This window comes from Lepidochelys olivacea (assembly GCF_965140295.1).
Source record: "Lepidochelys olivacea isolate rLepOli2 genome assembly, chromosome: 10".
In the NCBI taxonomy this organism is placed as follows: Eukaryota; Metazoa; Chordata; order Testudines; family Cheloniidae; genus Lepidochelys; species Lepidochelys olivacea.
This window is the reverse complement of record NC_140420.1, coordinates 61,848,519-61,870,920: the sequence shown is the minus strand read 5'-3', so window position 1 is coordinate 61,870,920 and position 22,402 is coordinate 61,848,519.

The following is a 22,402-nucleotide window of genomic DNA, read 5'->3' as shown; positions in this document are numbered from 1 at the left end:
CCGACTGTCAATGACACCATAGAGTTCAGCAGGAGGGATACGGATTCCTATTGTTCTGTAAAAACAACGAGGAGTCCTTGTGTAAGGTGCCACAAGGACTCCTCATTGTTTTTATTGTTCTGTGTTGCAAGCTGATGCTATTTTGTAAAAAGCAGTTAAAGATAAGTTCACTGACAAAGCAGCACTACAGTAGGACCCTGATTTTATGAACTAACTGGGGGTTGAGGAGCTCATAAAACTGAAAAGTTCATAAAATAGAACATCTCAAAATTACAGTAGGTCCAATGCACAAATTACAGTATAATGCACTGCATGGCTTGTTTCTTGTCCTCCAAAGCACTGCAAAGCAATTTCCAGTGCATTGAAGGCACTGGAATGTGAAGGGTTGTTGACTTGCTCTTCATCAGTATCACTTTCATTATATGATTCTTTTCCCTCCATTGAGAAAAAGGTTCCTATAGCTGGTCGTTTGTAAGATTAGAGTTCATAAAGTTCAGTTCTCCTGCATTCTAAAATCATATCAGTTAATCCAATAAAGAACTTTATTGTCATATGAAATGCTCTTTTAGAATATAGTTTTCTAGTAACCTACACTGCTGATAAACCAATAGATACTTACTGTACTGTTGCTTTATTATTTTGCTGGTGATAATGGATGCTCTGAAGCTGCCAGCACCAATGAGCTAAAGGTGTGTTAGTACTAACATCTCTGATACATTATTTAATAGAGGAGCTGGGAGAACTCACCTTAGGAAAGAGCTCAGTGTCTGTTGCTGAGTTTTCTGAGGCTGCCTGTTTCAAGGGATTCCTTGTACCTCTTTGTAACAGTTGACCAACTTCACTAAAATGTGAAAAAAAAATCACCTCAAACAGCAAGTGCATAAGACTGTGACTGATAGAAACTTTGCTAGTGTATAAATTAACTATACATGTGGTTTTTAAATTCAATTTAGTACCGAGAATCTAACCTTGGGGGTTTGAAATAATAGGACATTAATTTCACCACCTTTTACAAACTACCCTGGAACATAAGTAAATGACAAAGATGAATAAAATAAGAATGATAAATGGTTTATGGTTGGTATTTTTTAAAAAATAATGTTACTGCCATTGAAAACCTAAGTGAAATGAATTTGGTCATTTCAGTTTAGTCCCTGGTGAACAATAGTCCACATTTCAAAAGCATCACACATAATTTGGCAAAATGGGCAGCTTCTGCTCAGATGTGGCTTAGAGCTGAGTAAGCAGGCAATTCCCATAGTGAGAATTCTCCTCTCCTTCAGGGTTAAGGTCAATGGCTAGTCAGTGTGGGGTAGGGAAGCTTTGTCTGCTTGCATTTCACCTGAACGATAGATACAACATTTCAGTTGCCAGACAGCATCTTCCAGTGCTCACCAGAGTATTCACAGCCTCCCCTCAGCACACACGTACTTCACTCCCCAAATTAGTGTAACCTTCTCTCTCTCCAGCTCTTTCTATTCCATTTTATCATCATCCTTCTTTTACTTTTCCCTCCCATCTCCCTCCAAAGTCATCTTTCACTTTCTACCAGATCCAAAGCTTTCCCATTCTTGACCCAGAATTCAACTGCTTTAGAGCCTAGTTTAATGGCAGAAAAAAGGGGCATCAATGGAAATGATGGAGAATCAAATTGAACCGATGTTCGAAAGGTCATCCTGCATTGTAAGTGTGTGGGATGGTCCATCAGACAAGATTGTGGAGATGAAAATGCTGAGATCATTAAAGCCCTTAAAAATATCTATGACATGCTTCATTTACCTGGTGCATTGGGCTAATTATTTTGCATACTAGACACTTAAAAATTAACATAAAAAGTGTTCATGTGATTAGGTGTTTCTAACATCTCTAAGAAAAAGTGATAGCAGATTTATGACAACACTGAAATAAAAGTGGGACATCTATCATCTAAGGGTTTAATTTTCAAAGGCACTTTTCAATGGGAATTAGGTGCCTAAATACCTTTAAAATCTAAGTGATTTAGAAGCCCAATAGATGCTTAGTGGGATTTTCAAAAGCAGCTAGGTGCCCCATAGGAGTTAGGTAACCTGGATGCTTTTTAAAATCCCACTAGGCACCTGTCTGCATCTCTAGGCATCTAAATACCTTTAAAAATCTGGCCCTTAGGCGCTTTTGAAAATGTTACCATATTCTTGTAGTATTATAGTGGGAATGCATGTCTACAGCTGACAACAGAATGAGTGAAATTCTGCTTTCATTTAGATGGATGTAAATGTGGAGTCATTCCCATTAAAGTGAGTGGTGTTACACCAGAGTAATATAACGGAGTAAAAACTAAGTCATCATGTTTAAAGCTAGTGTAAGTTCTGTTGCAACACAGAATCATAGAATATCAGGGCTGGAAGGGACCTCAGGAGGTCATTTAGTCCAGGGGTCGGCAACCTTTCAGAAGTGGTGTGCTGAGTCTTCATTTATTCACTCTAATTTAAGGTTTTGTGTGTCAGTAATACATTTTAACATTTTTAGAAGGTCTCTTTCTATAAGTCTATAATACATAACTAAACTATTGTTGTATGTAAAGTAAATAAAGTTTTTAAAATGTTTAAGAAGCTTCATTTAAAATTAAATTAAAATGCAGAGCCCCCCAGACTGGTGGCCAGGACCTGGGCAATGTGAGTGCCAATGAAAATCAGCTCATGTGCCACCTTTGGCACACGTGCCATTGGTTGCCTACCCCTGATCTAGTCCAACCCCCTGCTCAAAGCAGGACCAATCCCCAACTAAATCATCCCAGCCAGGGCTTTGTCAAGCCTGACCTTAAAAACCTCTAAGGAAGGAGATTCCACCATCTCCTTAGGAAACCCATTCCAGTGCTTCACCACCCTCCTAGTGAAAAAGTTTTGCCTAATATCCAACCTAAATCTCCCCCACTGCAACTTGAGACCATTACTCCTTGTTCTGTCCTCTTCTACCACTGAGAACAGTGTAGATCCATCCTCTTTGGAACCCCCTTTCAGGTAGTTGAAAGCAGCTATCAAATCCCCCCTCACTCTTCTCTTCTGCAGACTAAACAATCCCAGTTCCCTCAGCCTCTCCTCATAAATCATGTGCCCCAACCCCCTCATCATTTTTGTTGCCCTTCGCTGGACTCTTTCCAATTTTTCCACATCCTTCTTGTAGTGTGGGGCCCAAAACTATACAAAGTACTACAGATGAGGCCTCACCAATGCCGAATAGGGGGGAATGATCACGTCCCTCAATCTGCTGGCAATGTTCCTACTTATACAGCCCAAAATGCCATTAGCCTTCTTGGCGACAAGGGCACACTGTTGACTCAAATCCAGCTTCTCGTCCACTGTAATCCCTAGGTCCTTTTCTGCAGAACTGCTGCCTAGCTGCTCGGTCCCTAGTCTGTAGCGGTGCATGGGATTTTTCTGTCCTAAGTGCAGGACTCTGCACTTGTCCTTGTTGAACCTCATCAGATTTCTTTTGGCCCAATCCTCTAATTTGTCTAGGTCCCTCTGTCTCCTATCCCTACCCTCCAGCATATCTACCACTCCTCCCAGTTTAGTGTCATCCACAAACTTGCTGAGGGTGCAATCCACACCATCCTCCAGATTGTTAATGACATCATTGTTTTAGCCCTGGATTCAAGTTAAACAGGCTAGTATTCCCCTTCTCCATTATTTGTATTACCCTCTGCTATCCTATCCTGTCAGTTTTATCCATAAGAAGCACTGAATTAAAAGGTGTAGTTTTTGTACAGCGTTGCCTAGTCATCTTGTATTCAAAGGGGTCTTGTCCATATATGTTTTTAGCACTTCTAGTCTAGATGTATAATTTACCTGGGAGTATTTCATTCAGTTTGCCACCGGGTCAAGAACCATGTTAAAGTATCTATACCCATGTAAAAGTGAGCCTCTTCTGGCAACCCCCTGAAAAGAAACAGTAGCCTAGGAGTGAAGGCTCTGTATACCATGTGACAAAGTTCCTCCTCTGGCTTGGTGGGTCCTGTGCTTATTGGCAGATTTGCTCACCTCAGAGATTCATGGCAGCCCTCAGTTTGGCCACTTTCATGGCTCAAATCTGCCAGTCACTCAGCTAACCTTGTCACTGGCCAGCATGGGGAAAAGGAAGAAGAACAATCCCCGCAGTCTCTGCTGATCCGCCAAGTGGGCTAGGGAACAGACCAGACACCTCCCCTCTGGTGGAACCCATGGTCCAGGTCAACACCTCCTGTGTCTGATCAGGAGTTGGGAGGGAACCCGGGCCCGCCCTCTACTCTGGGTTCCAGCCCAGGGCCCCGTGGATTGCAGCTGTCTAGAGTGTCTCCTGTAACAGCTGCATAACAGCTGCAATTCCCTGGGCTACTTCCCCATGGCCTCCTCCCAACACCTTCTTTATCCTCACCACAGGACCTTCTCCTGGTGTCTGATAACGCTTGCAGTCCTCAGTCCTCCAGCAGTACGCATCCCACTCTCAGCTCCTAGTGCCTCTTGCTTCTAACTCCTTGCACACACGCCTCACTGACTGAAGTGAGGTCCTTTTTAAATCAGGTGCCCTGATTAGCCTTAATTGATTCCAGCTGCTTCCCAATTGGCTCCAGGTATCCTAATTAGCCTGCCTGCCTTAACTGGTTCTAGCAAGTTCTTGAGTGTTCTGGAATAGTCCCTGTTATTTTACCCAGGGAAAAGGAACCTGCTTAATCTGGGACTAATATATCTACCTTCGACCACTCTCGTAGCCATCTGGCCTGACCCTGTCACAACCATTACAAGACTCTTAACTCAACCAGTTCTCCAGTTCTGCAGATACTTTATGCTGGCTACCAGTGGTCCCAACAAGCCATTCTGTCAGCTGGGGATAACTGGGGAAAAAGGAGCCCCCATCCTGGCCATACCCCCTGCCGCAGCATGTAAGATGCAAGGTGGCATAGGAGGCACCACAGCAGCTCTCTGCTTCCTAAGGATCCCTCTCTATCTGAAGAATACTGATGTAGCCTGGTACGGTCTCCCTGTCAGCTTATGGCACAATGTACCAGGAAATCAGGCCTGTGAATGTTGTGGGTGTAATTTTGCACCTGGAATCAACAACACTCATTTTTAGCACCTTCAATTAAGTGCAGGCACAAAAGATAGTTAATTATATTCTATCTAACTACCTTCTGAGCAAGGAGTTGAACACCTCCTTTGAAGTGCTGAGAACCTTCAACTCTATTCACTTTAACTGTTTCCTATTCACTTCAGGAGAACTTGGGCTTTGTCTACACTGCCACTTTACAGCACTGCAACATTCTCACTCAAGGGTGTAAAAAAACACCCTTCTGAGCACTGCAAGTTTCAGCACTGTAAAGTGGCAGTGTAGACAGTGTTGACAGTGCAGCCATGCTCCCAGCACTGGTAGCTACTCCCCTTGTTGGGGTGGTTTCTTTTACAGTGTTGGGAGCGGGTTTTTTCACACCCCTGAGCAAGAAAGTTGCAGCACTGTAAAGTGGCAGTGTTGAAAAGGCCCTAGATTGCTCAGTTCCTCTCAGGCAATGCTTAGGTCCCTGAAGCATCAAATTCACAGTTAGGTAGTTAAAAAGTTAAATCCCCTCATTTTCCTGTCATTTTGCAAATTGCACTTCTGTCCGAACAACTTTGACCAGTTGTTGTTGGCAATAACATCTGAGATTGCCATAGCTGAAAGGATGGGAGAAAAAAAAGTCTTTCTTTTGCTCTTTTTTCAATTTTAATTTGTATATTTGGCAGCACTTTGTATGTAGTAAGTTTAATTATTTCCTTTGTGTTGTCAGTTAGTTACTTTGACCTTGACTCAGGAAATCAATATTATTCAAGATGGGCAATTAAGCACATGCTTAAAGTGAATTCATCAATAGAGGTAGCTTTAAGCATGTGCTTAAGCAGTCCCTGAATTGTAGACTTTTTCCCTCTTCTCTTTGGGTGTTTTCCACAGCAACAAGGGAGAGAAATATCATTCACAAAACAGGAAAATATGATTGTAAAATTACAAAACTTGGCAGGAAGACTCAGAGGCTGGTGTAGTGCTTCAAAGTATGTTTAACTAAAAATCATCTCAGTTTCTAGTTGATGGGATCCTTTTAATTGTGGGTGTAATTTAGAGGTCAGTTTGAGGTTCATTTTACAATTTAGCCCTTGGAGTGGAATGATGAACGATAGATGGATCACATTAGAGAGGGAGTGGCTTGAGGAAAGGAGGATCCTTAAGTGACGCCAAACTCTTCTCCTTATTATGATGAATTGTTCCACCTTCTGTTAGTTGGTAGGTAGTTTGCAGGTAGCAAAAAACAAATGTATCCATCATTTTGTGGTTCTCCTCATATTCTTAATTGCTTCAACCAAGCCAGTCCAGCTCATCTTTAATTGGAATGAAACTGTTAATCTTTCACACAGAGCACCCAGCTGAGTCTTTGTATGCATTTGAATGTGTAAAAGGGCTTTTGGCAATTCAGTGTGTGTGTGGCATTAGCTGGATTTAGCTCATTAGCAAACCACAAAAGGCTCTGCTGACACTGTACTCTTCTGGGTAAAATACATGAGGCTAGTCTACACCCTGTGGATATGTACAGCATAACTGCATAATAAACAGGCATTTATTAATAATTTTATCTGTCACACATACAGAGGGAGGGGGTGAGAAGTCAAAAGCTGTCATATGTTGTGACAAAAGAGGCATAATTAAAATGATAAGTGTCATGTGATTATAACCCTTGAAGAATTAATCTAGCATGAAACAACAATGGTATAAATACAACAGCATATGTTCCAAAAATTAATTTCACATAATAGGCAGCTGATGTAGCACTTAGATTCAATTATACATGGTTATACAATGACAGCTGATGCAAGGAAAATACTGTACAGCAGAATAATCACATTATATATGAGTGAATAGATTAATAGCATTTGAATGAAAAACTTCCTTTAGTCTTTCAGAATGTATGCCTGAGTGTGTGGGAAGAGAGAGCTAGAAAAACTAGAATATATATATATTCTAGTATATCATTTCACAAATTCTAGTTTTTCTAGCTCGCTGTCTATTCCTACACACTCACACAAATTCTATAGTCTCTCTCTCTCTCTCTCTATCTTTCTAAAGTAGTTCCAATATTCATGCAATTCATTTGTCCTTAAGGACACATTAACAAATAATTGTCAATTTTTAAAAAACATGCAAATACACTACACACTTGTTTACCTAACACTCTTACACATGCAGTTACATATTCTGCAAAAGCAGCATTTGCCGATGCACTAGGTAGAGAATCAAAAATGTTATGAATGCAAGTAAGCACCTCCATGTGAAAAATTGGCCTTCGTTTTTTTTTTAAACACAGTTGTCTATTTTACCCAGATTATTACCATTCCAGTAGTATTAGTATTGCTTGGTTCTTAGTTTGAAATCAAATGCAATAAAAATATGGAATATTACAGAAATGTCATGATTGCAATCCTAGTTTTCCCTTTTAGCATTTAGTTCACTAGTTACTGAAATAAATGAATTAATTATTTTGCTTTATTTACATTAATATATTCATCTGGATTAATTTTTGTGTGAATTAATTTTGTAGGGTCAGTATTCTTTGTTCCTGGGATGCTAGATATGGAAATCTTGCACATAAATTTGACATGTTGGTGTCTTCTACTTAAACTGCTCATGTGCACAGGAGCTTTGCTCTATGTCTGTCTATTCACCTCGGTACAGTTTGCGTGCCATGCAATGTCACATCCCAAGTTTCAGCTTGAGAGCACAATGTGCATCCAAAATTTTAAACCTGGAAGCACAGATAAGAATTCAGATGCACACAGATTATCTTCCAACAATGACAAAAATAAACTTATTCTGGAGAGAAACTATATCTATTGATTTTATGTTTGGCCCTGAAATCACTTTGGCTGCTCATTAGGGCAATCAGAATGACCTGCCATATGTTTCCATAGTTGAGTTTCTTTCTTTCAAATTATGTAACTTTTAGTTATGAAACTGTGAACATATTTACCATTAACCAATGACATTTGATACTTTGGCGTCACAAGTGTTTCCAAGTTCTCATTCTGAACAGATGGATGGAAACAAATTCTGCTCATTGTGTCTCAAAAGTCAATGTACTAGGAGAAAAAACAATGGAAGTATTATAGCATTATGACAAGAAAACACCATGATCTACTCCTTCAAATTAATGTTAAACTGTAAAATAACAGTGTTCTGGTTACAGTACCAAACAAATCAATTTCAACATAGATGGGAAAATAGATATTGGTTAATCCTTACCACCATTCACATCAAAGCTGTTTTGAGAACAACGAACAACTAATGAACAAAGTTTTTCTAATAAAGATTTGGTGAAGAAAACTATAGGACTTAACAAACAAAGCTCTTTTTCAGTCTACATGTTTGTATTTCCCATTATTTTGTTCCCAGTCCTATTCTTCAGCATCCTTAACTCATATAATTAGAAAGTTTAGGGTCACCTAATTAAACGGATTTATTTTAAGAACAGATTAATTCTTATGGACTAAAACATACAGTATAAACCAGCAAAAGTCAAATACAAAAAGCCCTGCCTGGCTTCTTGGGCAGCATACCTATGTGTTCCTACTTGGGCTGGCTTGTAACTGCAAATGAGAAGAACTGGACAAGATTTTTGGCAGAAATAGGTTTAACATTAGGCAGGCAAAGAATATTGTTATGGCAGGGGTCATGAGATGGCAACGGTACACATAGTCTTACAAATTCTTTTTCAAAGTGTGTGAACAAGTTTTTAGTCTTGGAATAAAATGCTTTACTGTTGTTGGTTTTCTAATGCAGTTTGTTTGGGGGAGCTAGCAGCAAGTGAGTTTGCTCTCTGCCTTAATCTTGAACTAGAGTAAACTCTGGAGAAAGACTTATTCCCTGGGAATCAGGCATTGGCATTTGGGATGAGATCCCAGAAAGAGGAGAAATGCCTGTGTGCTGTTTGTCACCACTTCTATTTGAGGACTGTTTTAGGTAATGCAACTTGTTTATTTTGCATTAAGAATATACCCAGATTCCATGTCACTGATTTCTCCTCCAGTGGGAGGAAGCCAACCTGCAAAGCCCCAACATCTGCTACTGCTTGGTGGAAAACTGAAAATATTTATTTGAAAACAAAAAAGCATTAAAGAGTCTTTAAAACAGTAGGGCCAAGCACTGGCTCCTTGAGTCGAAAAAAATTGGCGAGGTGAGGTTCTAAAAAGAAGGTAAGCTTCTACTTTTCCCATTGCCTTAATATACATGTGGGTGCCTAGATTATTTTAAAATGTCGGCTGGTTTCCTCATCTGTGATTTCATTCCTGTTAGCACAAAGTAGCTTACAAATGATGATGTTAAGTTTCAAATCAAGTCAATGTTGTAGGTAAAGGGGCAGAGAGGCATCATGTTTCTAACTAACTGCCTCTTTTCAAACAACAACAATCCCCTTCCTTCTTGATGGCCACTGTGAGAATACCATCCCTTGGGATGATATGCCTGAAAGACTGTTCAAAAACGTGATTGTTTAAAGTATTTCTTCCCCAAACCATGGGTCAGCTGTGCCAAACTCAAACTTGTTACAGTTGAGGGGAGGAGGCAAAGGTAGCTGTACAATTAGTTTTCTATCTCTTTTGATGCTGGGGCTAGCTGAGCGCCAAACCAGCCACTGGCAACACGTTAGAGCAGCCAGCGTCTGTGGATGCCAGCATCTGTGTCATTGAGGAGATCCCCATCTCAGCTGGCTGTAGGTCACATTTTCTCCTCAATCCACTCCCACCCGCACACACAGGTTAGGGGGTAGGTGTGAGGTGGGAGTGGATTGAGGAGAAAAGGTGACCTACAGCCAGCTGAGATGGGGATCTGCTCAATGACACAGACGCTGGCATCCACAGACCCTGGAGACACACAGGGGCTTAGATTGAGCCAACCGTCTGGCCCCAAATCCTTAACTTTTTTAGTTAGGTTCAATCATTGGAAACTTTCATTATTATTGTTCTAGTAGATTTTTTCCCCTCTTCTACTCTGTTCTATTCAGGATACTACACCTATCACCACATTCATTAAGTAACTGAAGCTCTAGAAAACAATGCAAGGTATGGAAAGGACTTCTAGGGGGAATTCTGCTGTGATGGGTTTTGCATGAGCAGGATTTGCACTTGGAGTTGTCAAATATCTGCAAGGTGACATATATGGGTTTGAAGGGTTGAGATCCATAAGTGCTGTAAGTGAATATTACAAAGAAAATAATGAGTTGGAGGTATTTAAAGTTCAGATCTTTGACCTCTAGGACTGTGATCAAAGCCCTGGCTATCATGTATTTGGTCATTTCTGGTTTAGATTCCCCAATAGTTAGTTTCTTTTATTGAGGGAGAAGTTACTTGATATAATTTAACTAGAAGGATATTAGCATGATATCATATCATCTGCTTACCCAAAGTTATATATATAAGATTTCAGAATCACTATAAATATATTTTTAACAGCACTGAAGAAAATAGTGAGATATACAAACATTAAAAGACTCTAAAATGAAGTATTTATATTAAATAGAAAAATACATTTACATCAAGTTTCAAAACTAGTATCAGTAACATTAATTAAAGGATTATTTTCTCTTGGTGAAAAGATGTCTTCAGTGAATAAGCAACGTAAGTGTACTACTGGAATTCATTCCATTAACATGAAAATAACACTGCTGATGACCTTTCAAGTACTGGATGTTTTACAAATATAATAATATTACTCTATTATGGATGTATTTCATTAGTTAAAAGGGTGACATTACTCACTATTAATGAAATACTGTGAGTATGCAAGTAGATAAACTTGATGTACAGATCCAATTTTAACTGAAAGATTATTTATGATTCATAGACAATAAAGAACATGTTCAGGATAGGAAAAAATTGTCAAGTATCTAGGCTCCATGGAAAAATTGTTCAGTGTGTTTATAATATATCAAATTGCTGCTTCTATGGTTTTAAATAGTACACGTTCCCGATATTTCTTAGTCTTGTCAGGAATACAACATGTGAAAAGGCTGTAGAAAATCAAGGTATTGCCAGAGTTCCCTTTTTAATAAAGATGTTTCTTCATTGCATTTTCCTATTATTTTTTATTTGATACCCGAGGAAATATTTTGTTTGATTCTTTGGGTATTTCTTGTTAATTTCCCTGAGCAGCTATATAAAAGACTCAAGCTATGTGCATACATGACATACTATTCTGCCAATCCTTCCTCTTATTCTCCTTCTTTTAATACTTGTGTAAGAGAGATTCCTAAGATATCAAAATGAAAGGATGTTAGAAATTTGGAGTATTGTTAATTCTTTGGGGAAAGACACACAGTTTATTAATAGCAGCTGGCCAGCTGGGGCTTCCTAGATCTGTATACAAGCAGATTCAGTCCGCTGTAGCCTGCTCAGAGCTGGGCTAGTCATTTTCTAACTCTCTAAATGTTTTTATAGCAAATAGTCTGTGATTTCAAAAGCAAAGACTGCTCTCATCCTGACTTCTTGGCCTATGAGTCCATATTTATATGTATTAGGTTATTTAGTGCAAAACATTCCAAACTGTATTTCATTTAGAAGGTGTAAAACACAGGAATAGTTTAGAGCTAGAACTCACTTTAAAATAGTCTATGTCTATTTATAATGGTATTGTGCATATGAAAAAGTCACCACTGATTCTCAGATGTATCTTCCTTACATAAATATCACATCTCTTGTGTGTAAGGGAGGTGTCAACCACTTTTGAGGCACCATCCCTGCCTCTCCTTTCTATGTCCCAGGAGAGTGTAGGGTCTGCAGTGTTACCAACTTTTGTGATTTTTATCATGCATCTCATGATCTTGGGGTTTCCCTTAATGTCTCCAACTCCCGGAATCAGCTTATTACCTGAGAATCTCAGCTTTCATTTAAAACAAGGAAGTGTCTAGACCTCATGGTTGTAGAGAAAAACTAGAAAGAGTGACACACACACTCCCCACATTCACCACATGATCTCCAAGGCTATTCCTTGGAAAAGGTAATATGGTCTAATTCTTGGAGCCCCCTCAGCTGCAGGGAACTTCCCCTTTAAGGATCTCCCAGGCAGCTTTGGCCAGAGAGAAGGACTAGCTGAAAAAACAGAGATAGTGTGGAGGCACAGGGCCTCTGCACAGATCACCCTGGCTTCCTGAAGATACCACCTGATCCATGGGCTTGGAAGTTGGCCCATTAGATCTTTCTGCAGGAAGGCAAAGCCTGCCTACACTCTCCAAATGCACAACCAAGTCTAAACTCCTTGCAGAAATCTTCATGGAGATTTCTCCATCCTTAGCCCATTCCAACTGGTTTTGATGCAGGAGGGTGTTATCTTGGCTAAATATTATTTTTTATTATTATTATTGTTATGAGCAGAATGGAAATCCTGCAAAAGAATGTCCATGAAAAATCTCTCAAATCTTTAAGCAAATTTTCTTTGAATAAATTCACACTATTCGGATTCACTTCCTGTGAGTAAGATAGCGAATGAGTCTTCTGGAAGCAATGTCTGTGGACACAGATCTTGCTGATCGTAGAAAATGCTTTCAAGAATCAAATTTTAACAACTGTGCTTATGATTCTAGGAATTATACTCAACCAGTAAGGGAACAGCAACAAGACCATGAGACCTACCTGCTGACTTAAAATTAACACTGCTTTTCGATTTGAGATTTTGCAGATTGAATGCACATAATGCACTGGATATAAACCATCTATAGATTACTCACAGAAACTATTCACTGAATGTTAAATAGTGACTTTCCCACAGCCTTTGAAGAAAGAGCAATGCAGATTTGCAAGGCTCTCAGACCAAACCAAGAACAAGATTGTGACTTAATGTCCTGGTCTGGTTCCTTATTCTCCCTTTGCTCTGGGAAGAGGAAGTAATTTGTGCTAGTCCTATGCATAATGTGGCTTACTTCCCCTGGCACATTGACTCAGATGTCCTGGTTAGTATGTTGTGGGGATTGGAGCTAAGATTTCATCCACTCCTTGCCCCTGCCCACATACTTGCATGAGAGGGTGAGTTGCAGCTCCAGGAAGGCAATCCATGCAAGGGATTATTTCAAATAGCAAATAAATTCAAGAAAATTGTAACTGCTTACAGGCAACTCTCAAAGAGAAAAGGGCACTAAATCTATCAAATTAATTATCCCTTATGAATTATTCTCACCACTTACATGTTTTTCCTGGCTAACGTATATCCAAGGTGCACTTAACACCACCATTCCTATTACCATGGAACTGGATCTGTAAGTTTACACTCAGATAATTATATTCATCCCTGGTGTAGCAGTACTGAAGTCAGTGTTTTGCCCTAAATTTTCCCAGAGCTGTGTAAGCATTCTTCTCCCTCCCAATGGGAGGAGAGGATCTGGACTTATGTTATTCATATTTTCCCTGTTCAAAATTAAATGGCATAATAGGTGAGTCTGGCTATTTAAAATATATTTTAACATGAAACATAAATGAGAATGTATTTCATTTTAAGTCAATATAATATTCAAAATCCAGCTGCTGTTTGTGATTATAAGCAGAATTATAGATTTATCTCTAACTATTCGAGGACAGGAAAAGGTAAAACTTAGTAAATTTCTATAGAATCTATCAGGGAATAGCTGTGTTGGTCTGTAGCCACAAAAACAACAAGAAGTCTGGTGGCACCTTAAAGATTAACAGATTTATTCAGGCATAAGCTTTCGTGGGTAAAAAACCACTTCTTCAGATGCATGGAGTGAAAATCACAGATGCAGGCATTATATAATGACACATGAAGAGAAGGGAGTTACCTCACAAATGGAGACCGAGTGTTGACAGGGCCAATTCGATCAGGGTGGATATAGTCCACTCCCAATAATAGACGAGGAGGTGTCAATTCCAGGAGAGGCAAAGCTGCTTTTGTAATGAGCCAGTCCCTATTCAAGCCCAAATTAATGGTGTTAAATTTGCAAATGAATTTTAGTTCTGTTGTTTCTCTTTGAAGTCTGTTTCTAAAGTTTTTTTGTTCAAGTATAGCTACTTTTAAATCTTATAGAATGTCCAGGAAGATTGAAGTGTTCTCCTACTGTCTTTTGTATGTTACCATTCCTGATGTCCGGTTTGTGTCCATTTATTCTTTAGAATCTATAGATTGCCATATTTTGCTAACATAGGCTGATGAACTAATGTTATAATTAGCTGTTTAACAAATATAAGCAGAACTTTCCTATGGTACTTTAAAAAGGGGCTGAAATAGCATCTTCTCATAGATCAAGAAAAGGCTTAAATAAAAAAATTCCTCCCCATTTTGTGATGTTGCTCTGCTATAAAGTGTCCATGATTACCATTACTTCCTGTAGATTGGAGCTGTATGAACTTCAACTGACATTCTGAGCTTGTTTTCTAAGTCAATATTACCATTGAATAGAACCCATTGATCAACCAAGTGAAGCAGTAAAAAAATGGATTCCAGCCTGAGAAAAAACTCACTTGGGAAGCTGTAAATGTGGCTTGACCTGGCTTGGCAAGGCTGAATTCTTTGTGATTCAACTGGGTTATAACTGGGGCCTGCACAGCCAAGTAAACCCCAGGCAATTACAATCTAGCTTTAGCAGCATGCTGCAGTTAAAATAGCTTCCAGACTCACAGAGTTCACTTAGGGAGGTCAGTAGATGAAGCCTGACCTGGCTTCAGTGGATTGAGCCAGTGATATGGTTTGATATGGCTATGTGATCAAACAAAATCCTAGTTAATTATAGTCTTGCCAGGAGCTTGACTTTGTAATGAGAGGTTGGCAGTAGCATTGCTGGTCCCCTGAATGCCTTTCTTGCCTTTTGGTTTGTCACATTTTAATGGAGAAGAAGAATAGGTATAAGAAGGCATGGGGAGAGATGGGGGAGGATGAAGCAGAGTATGGGACCCCAGCTGGTCCAACATAGCTCACTTATGAATAAACAAACTAATCCTTAGCAATGGGTGAAGATTCGTCACGAAGAGGAGCAGCCTTTGTGATAATCATCTATTTTTGCCTTAGACGCCACTGTGAAGGGTGACATACTTGCCGTACCTTTTTGGTACACAGACAGCTTCTTTCTTTAAGAAGTAGGGAAGAAGGTCATTAATAAATCAGCATGCAGGGATTCCTTTAAGGTTAATCCTGCATAAAACATACTATGGCAATGTAAGAGCAAGTTTGTAATGATGTTAAACAAACTAGAAATATAGCTGTAAATGTTACACATCCAGAATTATTGAAACGAGTTCTGCACTCTAAAAATATGCTTTCACTAGTTGTCAAGGAAAACACAGGTTGTTTGTTTGTTTTTCACTGTTATCCTCACAGGGCTAACAACAAAGAACACCCACACTACTAGTCTATGATGCTAGCTAATCCAGTGCCGCTGATCTCGGCTGAAACTAGTTATTAATAGCCCACTAAAAGCTACTGGGGACTGTTTAACCAAAGGACTTCTTTACTTTTCTGCCTGCATCTTTCAAACTCTTTTGCCTTTTCATTCCTGATTTAAATAGCAATGTTTCGTTTTGTATTTTAAATTTTCATTTTATTTCTCTATTATAGCATCTTCAATCTCAAAACACCTTACAGATATACCACTCAGTAACTGAAGATACTGATTTATTGTTAACATGCCGTGTATCTACAACAGTTATTTAGAGCAGAGAAACTATTTTTATAGAGTTATCTGGATTAGAGATGGGTTTCTGTTCTGTATATGTTTTTATATTGCCTTGATCACTTTAGTATGCTAGCACCTTTCAGTAATGAATTAAGTGATGTGACTAACCAATTGTCACAGGTTCTTCATTTGTTTTTTTGCTCTTATTCTCTCCCCAGATGGAGAATTGAGTTTAGTGATTTGTTTTGGTAGGGGTTTTTATTGTTGATTTTTGTTTGGTTTGGTTTTTGTGAACAAACAAGCACACAAACCATGAAGTTAAGAAAATATATAGTGTCTCTCTATGTTACCAAGATACTATTATTAGTTATATGTTGACAGTGTGCTTGGTACTGTACAAAGAACAAAGGAATGCATGGACCCCCCCTTGGGGAGTTAAGGTTTGTCATGTGTCTTACAGAGTCAAGAAGCTCCCATATAGTCTAACCATACAGAGAGCATAAGAAAAACACATTTCAGTTTGGGGCTATTTATTCAAATCTGTAGGTGAATATTGACAGAAATATCCTAGACGACTGATACAATACGAAGCATGTTATGTATGGGTTTGCTGTTCAACTTGCAAGTAATTTGTAAAGCCAAAGTCAGTCTTGACTATGAAACATTGTATCACTGTGATTGGAATCAATAGTTCTTGCACTGTCATTTGTCACATATTTACAAGCCTGAAAAATAGTTCATTTTGTCCTGATCCCATAACTCAAAAGATTGAATCAGAACCCTGGAGGGATCTGTCAGTGGGACACATTCATTACTGATCACTAGTCTTTGGTGATTCTATAATCAAAGACACACCAAAAATAGAATGCAAGTTCAAATTAAAACACCACACCCTGGGCACTCCCATATTTCCTGTCTGCTCAAAATCATTAAAAATCTGTTGGTAAATTTAATCAGCTCCCCTATGTTAGAACTACCTAACAAGTGGATTTATTTTTGTTGCAATTTATTTTCTAGTTTTTAATCTGTCTTTTAAGAATAAATGCACAGCCTTTTTGTTTGAAATTTTTAAAAAAGAAATACACCTGTAGTTAGACAATGTTAAATAACAAAGCGAAGCCAAAACATATTTGTATCCATTTATATTTCCTTAATTTAAAGTCTGTCCAAACTGTTACAATTGAGTGAGGGCAACTGTAGTCTAAATATTCTTCTGTGGAAGGGTTGTGTTCCAGTCAGGATGCGTAACCCGAATGCAGCCCATTAAGAGCCTGAGCAGCAACACTGTAGTCAGTGGGAGTTTTGCCAGTTATGTCAATGAGACCAAAATTACAGCCTAATGCAGACTCTGGGCTCAGTTCTGCTCTCATGAAAGTCAGTGGCAAAACTCCCACTGACTTCTTTGAGAACAGAGTTACCTCCTCTCCACACACCCTGCTTCAGTGTGTGTTATGTATAGTCTATGCAGCGGTTCTCAACCAGAGGACCGGGACTCCCTGGGGAGCTGTGAGCAGGTTTCAGGGGGTTCGCCAAATAAACCAGACAGCAGGGTCTGTGTTAGACTTGCTAGGGCCCAGGGCAGAAAGCTGAAGCCTAAGCCCGCCGCTGGGGCTCAAAGCCGAAGTCCAAGAAACTTAGCTTTGCAGGGTCTCCTGTGGTGTGGGGTCCTGGGCAATTGCCCTTCTTGCTACCCCACTAACGCTGGCCCTGGCTTTTAATCTACTGGATATGCAGAAAAAAAAGTTGTTCTGACATAGGTGGGCCGTAGAATTCTTATAGCATGTTGCGGGGGGCTCAGAAAGAAAAAGGATGAGAACTGGTCTATGGCATATTGTGATCCTGCACTGCCAGGACAAGAACAGGTAGGCACAGTCTCTGCTGCAGCTGTGCCTTACCCCACTGGCTGGGGTTCAAGAGGGTAGCCATCACAGTGCCTCCTCCCCACCCTCTGTGGAGTTCAAGGACTGCCATCATGAATGACCCTTGCAAGTGGGGAGAGAACATTTTGCTAACCCCTCCCCCCCTGTGCATACACCTGTCACTATCTAACCCTCCAAAGTACAAGAACAAAGGCCAATTTCCCCCTTGCCCCACTCATGTTGCATAGTGCCTTAGCAGGCAAGAAGCCCCTTTGTAATATTTTCAAAAGTAATTTCAGGGTGGTACAGATGGAACCCCCCCTTTGGAGTTTGTCAGCTCCGGAGAAGCAGGTCGGAGCCTCTAGGGTTCTGTCTACACAGCATTTTGGAGCCCAGCCATGGCAATGAGCCTCCGGCCCAGACTGGTAGACTCAGGCTCATGCTAGCACTCTAAAAATAGTCTGAGCTTTGAAGCTGCATTTTGGGCTGGAGCCTGGGCCCTGAAGCCCAACCCGTTCCTAGGAGCTTCAGCTCCTGTTGAGAGTCTGAAGCCGGGACAGAATAGACTAGAAACGCCTGCAAAAGCCAATAGGGAGGCTTCTGATGGTATGGTTTATACAGACAGTTTACTGGGCCAATGAGGTTGGCCCAGTAAACTGCTCCTGGGTTGGAGGCAAATACTTGAAATGGCTGGAATAACTGAAGTCTCCTGCAAAACAAAATGCTTCTCTTGTGTCTGCTTTGGTTACTGTATTTCTTCCTACCTCCATGTCTGGCACATTAAAATCCAGATTCAGATGTCTGAAATGATATCAAAGTCTTATCAGAGATAGCTAAGAAATTTGGGTCAGATTCTCAGCTGATGTAAATGGGTGTAACTCCACTGAAATCAAGTTATACTAGCTGAAAATCTGGCCCTGAATTAAGGTAGACATTTTGTGGGACTCCATTGTGAACTGTAGTGCTTCTTAACTATTCCCCTAAAAAGTGTTTGTGAATTCAGTTGTAACCATCATCTTGGCTTTCAAACTTTATTTGTTGTAGTTGAAGAGCCACATAAAACTATAACATTTTTACCGTATATTATATTCCTGCAGTTGTGTTCCTGTGTGTGCCTGAGAAAATATTGGGGGGGGGGAGGGAAAAGGGAAGGGGAGAGAGTGAAAGAGAGAAAGGCAGCAGGAAGAAAAAAGTGGAGGGCAAAGTGTCAGTATTAGAGCAGGGCAAAAATCTAAAAATAACCCCAAAACCAAAACTCCAACAATAGTCACTCAGATAAGAACCAGAATTTCCTTCTGTGTTCTGTTTCACAAATACTCTAGTGTAGAGGTTCACAAACCGTGGACCACCAGTGGTCTGCGAGCTCCATTCAGGTGGTCCACAGTTAGTTCCCTCTAAGGTGCATGCCTGGGCGGCCATGCGTGAGAGAATGAAGGGCCACCCACCCGCAGGCGTGGCTCCACTAATTAGGTGCCTGGACCCTGGAGAAGAAGCACATGTAAAGTGAGGTGATGGCCTGGGGTGGGGGGAAATTGGGGGTCAGTGGGAGGAGACAGTGGGGTGAGAAGAGGCGGTGGGGGGAATTTGGGATGTGCAGGGCTGCGGCAGCCAGAGAAAGAGGTGACTTTCCCCAAATCCAGGTCTGTGACTGCTGGGGAGAGACGGCCCTCCTTCCCAGCCTCAGCCCTGTGACTGCTGCTGCAGGGGAGAGAGGGAACATCCATCGCATTAGAAAGGTAAGATACTGATATTAAAATATGAGTTGTGTGCTTTTATTCAGATTTTTTTATATAGCGCTCTTATCCAAAGTGCTTTACAATAGTTAGCTAACAGTACAAACAATATTTGGAAAGAACATTAAGTGGTCTGCTGAGACCCTCAGCAATTTTCAAGTGGTCCTCCAAAAAAAGAAGTTTGAGAACCACTGCTCTAATGAATACATTTTCTGGCAGAAATGTTTGTGGACACCAGAAATGTTAAGCACACATGAAAGAATATTTACAATAAGCAAACATGTTACTTTTAGTGCCAGGTCTGCACCCATCAGTAAAAACCCCATTCTGAGAGCTACACTTCCCCATTCAGGGAAAAACAGAAAAAAATACGAGGTGTCCTAAATGTCCCATCAAAACTGACCAACATGGCTGGAGTTTCAAATACAAAAAACTGCTTGTGACCAGTCTACAAATTAATAATAATTTGGATCTATTATTCAGTAAATAAGTTCAAATACAATGTGATCTACTCCTGAGGCAGCACAAAGCCGACAAAGCTCTCCAAATAGCGTATGCATGTAGTTTTTAAGCACTGTACAGAATATATGCTGGTCCTTTTCATAGTGGCCAATTTCTTCCATAATAAATTCATTTGAGAAAATAACTTTTTATATTACTTTGTTTAGAAACTTCTGTTTTGTTCTATATTCTATGTTATTTGTTTTTGATATAGTAAAGTTGTAGGTGTTTGAAAATAGTTCTAAGTGTATGTACAAGAAGTTCCTTTCTTTAACTTCAGAAACATTCCCTTGAATTTACTGAATGTTCTAGTCTTGTGCCAATGGCTGCTCTAAAAGATGTTATACATCTGATGCATTTGGCTGAAATCTGCTGTGATGCTTCAGGTAGAACCAGAATTGGCAAGAAAAGCAAATTCTCTTTTAGTTCAATAGGGAAACCTACTACTTTCAGACGCAAAGATCCCTGGTATCTTTCATGGCTGGGATAAATATTAAATATTTGCTGCACTCATACCCTTCTGTCTTCTGTACTGACAACACACTAGGCTCTGTAGAATGGGGATAATAATACTAACTTCCTTTGTAAAGGACTTTGAGATCTGCTGATGAAAAGTGCTATCATGGGTATTAATTACTATTATTATTGTATTCCTGTTAGAACTCACTTAAGTCTCAATCCCAGTCCATGTTTACTACAGGTGAAATAAAACCTTTGCAGTGTGCCTACACAAGCCCTGTTCACTCTTTCATTCCATCTCTTGTGATGATTGGTGTCCAGGATCCAAAGAAATATACTTAATCTGAGTTCTAATTTAGTCACCGTTTCTACACCACAGCAAACTATATATGTGCATATCTGTCCAGATTAAAAAAAAACAATTGAATTTAGGCATTTGCCACTGACTTTAATAGGGTTAAGAGCCACTAAGCTTTTCATATTCATTTCTAGTGTTAATCTGCACACTTCCTAATTCTTCATCTGTCATCCCATGAAATCTGATCCCCATTTCAGTAAATCTCCATCATCTTCATTTGTGAAGCCAGATGCAAAATAACTGTTTAATATCTCTGCTGTTTCTTTATCCTCTGTTCGTTAATCCTTGCTATAGTATCATCCTTAAGAAGATCAATGTTTGCTTTTGACATTTGTCTCCTGAGTGTTCGTAGTACATGAGAACTTTTTACTAACAGTTGAGATGGTTTACATTATTTGACACTAATTATTCAGGATTACTTCTGAATTTATTACTTGCTTTATCTTCTTTTTATAATCTGATTAATTTTTGTGACACAAAAGGTCAAGCAATATGACCTTTTCAACAGTCAAGAAATCCAAATGTGAAAACCAAAGAATAAGGACAAAAGTATTGTAACCCAGGAGTTTGGTAGCAAGCAAGTTCCATCTGCAGATTTCTGTGTTTTCTGTACATTGTATCTTACATTAATTAACCTCATTGCCTACTGCTTTTCTTTGTGGAATTGCATGTTGTTGAGATTCAGAAAGATTGGACTTCATAGGTGCCAAATGAAACCCAAGTATATCTAGCTGGACTGTTGTATAAACACTGTATGTATTGTGGATATTTAACCATACCCTATTGACTCACTTCAGAGAACTAGTCAGTGAAAGGTTGCATACCGTACCTACTTCTAAGAAGTATTTTCACACAAGAGACAGTGGAAAAGTGAGAAAAGATACATTTTGCCCATCTTATTTCATCAGTGTGGCTCCCCTAAGCTTCTGTTCCTGCCTTTGAGTCATTGTACCACCCATTACAAATATGGATATATCCTGATAGTTTGTAGAATACTGTTTAGATTAGAATACCTATGTAAAACATACATCCCGGAATTGCAGCAATAGTGTTTTGTCTGCAGGATGGAGTGGCTGCAGGGAATTACAGAAGGCTACGCTGCTCTTTTCCATTGTTATTATACAGATGGATGGCATGGGACATCCCGCTAGCTCACCATTTTAATTTAGTCAGACCTCGCCCTGAAAAGCTTGTCTTGTGCAAACATGAGGTAGGTATTATGGACTTGGAAAACAGTGTCTGAAAATTACATTTTTTGCTACCATTAAACAAGATTTTGAGATTTTGTGTGGATTTAAGTAACACTGAAGAAGTGAAACTAAGTCATTTTTATTTGAAGCATGAGCATTTCCACATAGCTCTGCTTGCATGCTTGTGCGGATAGACTAACAACAGCCCCAAACCTTTTTGGAAGTTTGAAATGCTTATATCCTTGGAAGGAGGGGAAAAAGAAATTTAAAAAACCATCCTTTTTTTTAATTGCTGTTAAGATGGAACAGCTGATTGCAGCAACAGTCGTATTACTTAACAAAAATGTTTAGGGTTACTTATGAAAATCAGTCAGATTCTAAAATGAACAAGGTTTTTGAGACACTTTAACATTCACAAAGGGTCTTTTGTAAGCATGTATGTATTTATAACCCCAATGGGTGTCTTCTACCAAGGATAACTTCTACAAACAGTAGTATATATTACCCAGGAAGTATCTACTGTTCATGTGATAGCTATATAGGCTATGTCTACACAGCAATTAAACACCCAGCTGGCTCATGTCAGCTGACTCAGGCTTGCGGGGTCCCAGAGCTCAGGCTCCAGCCCTCGCCCATGAATCTTCACTGCAATTTTACAACCACACAGC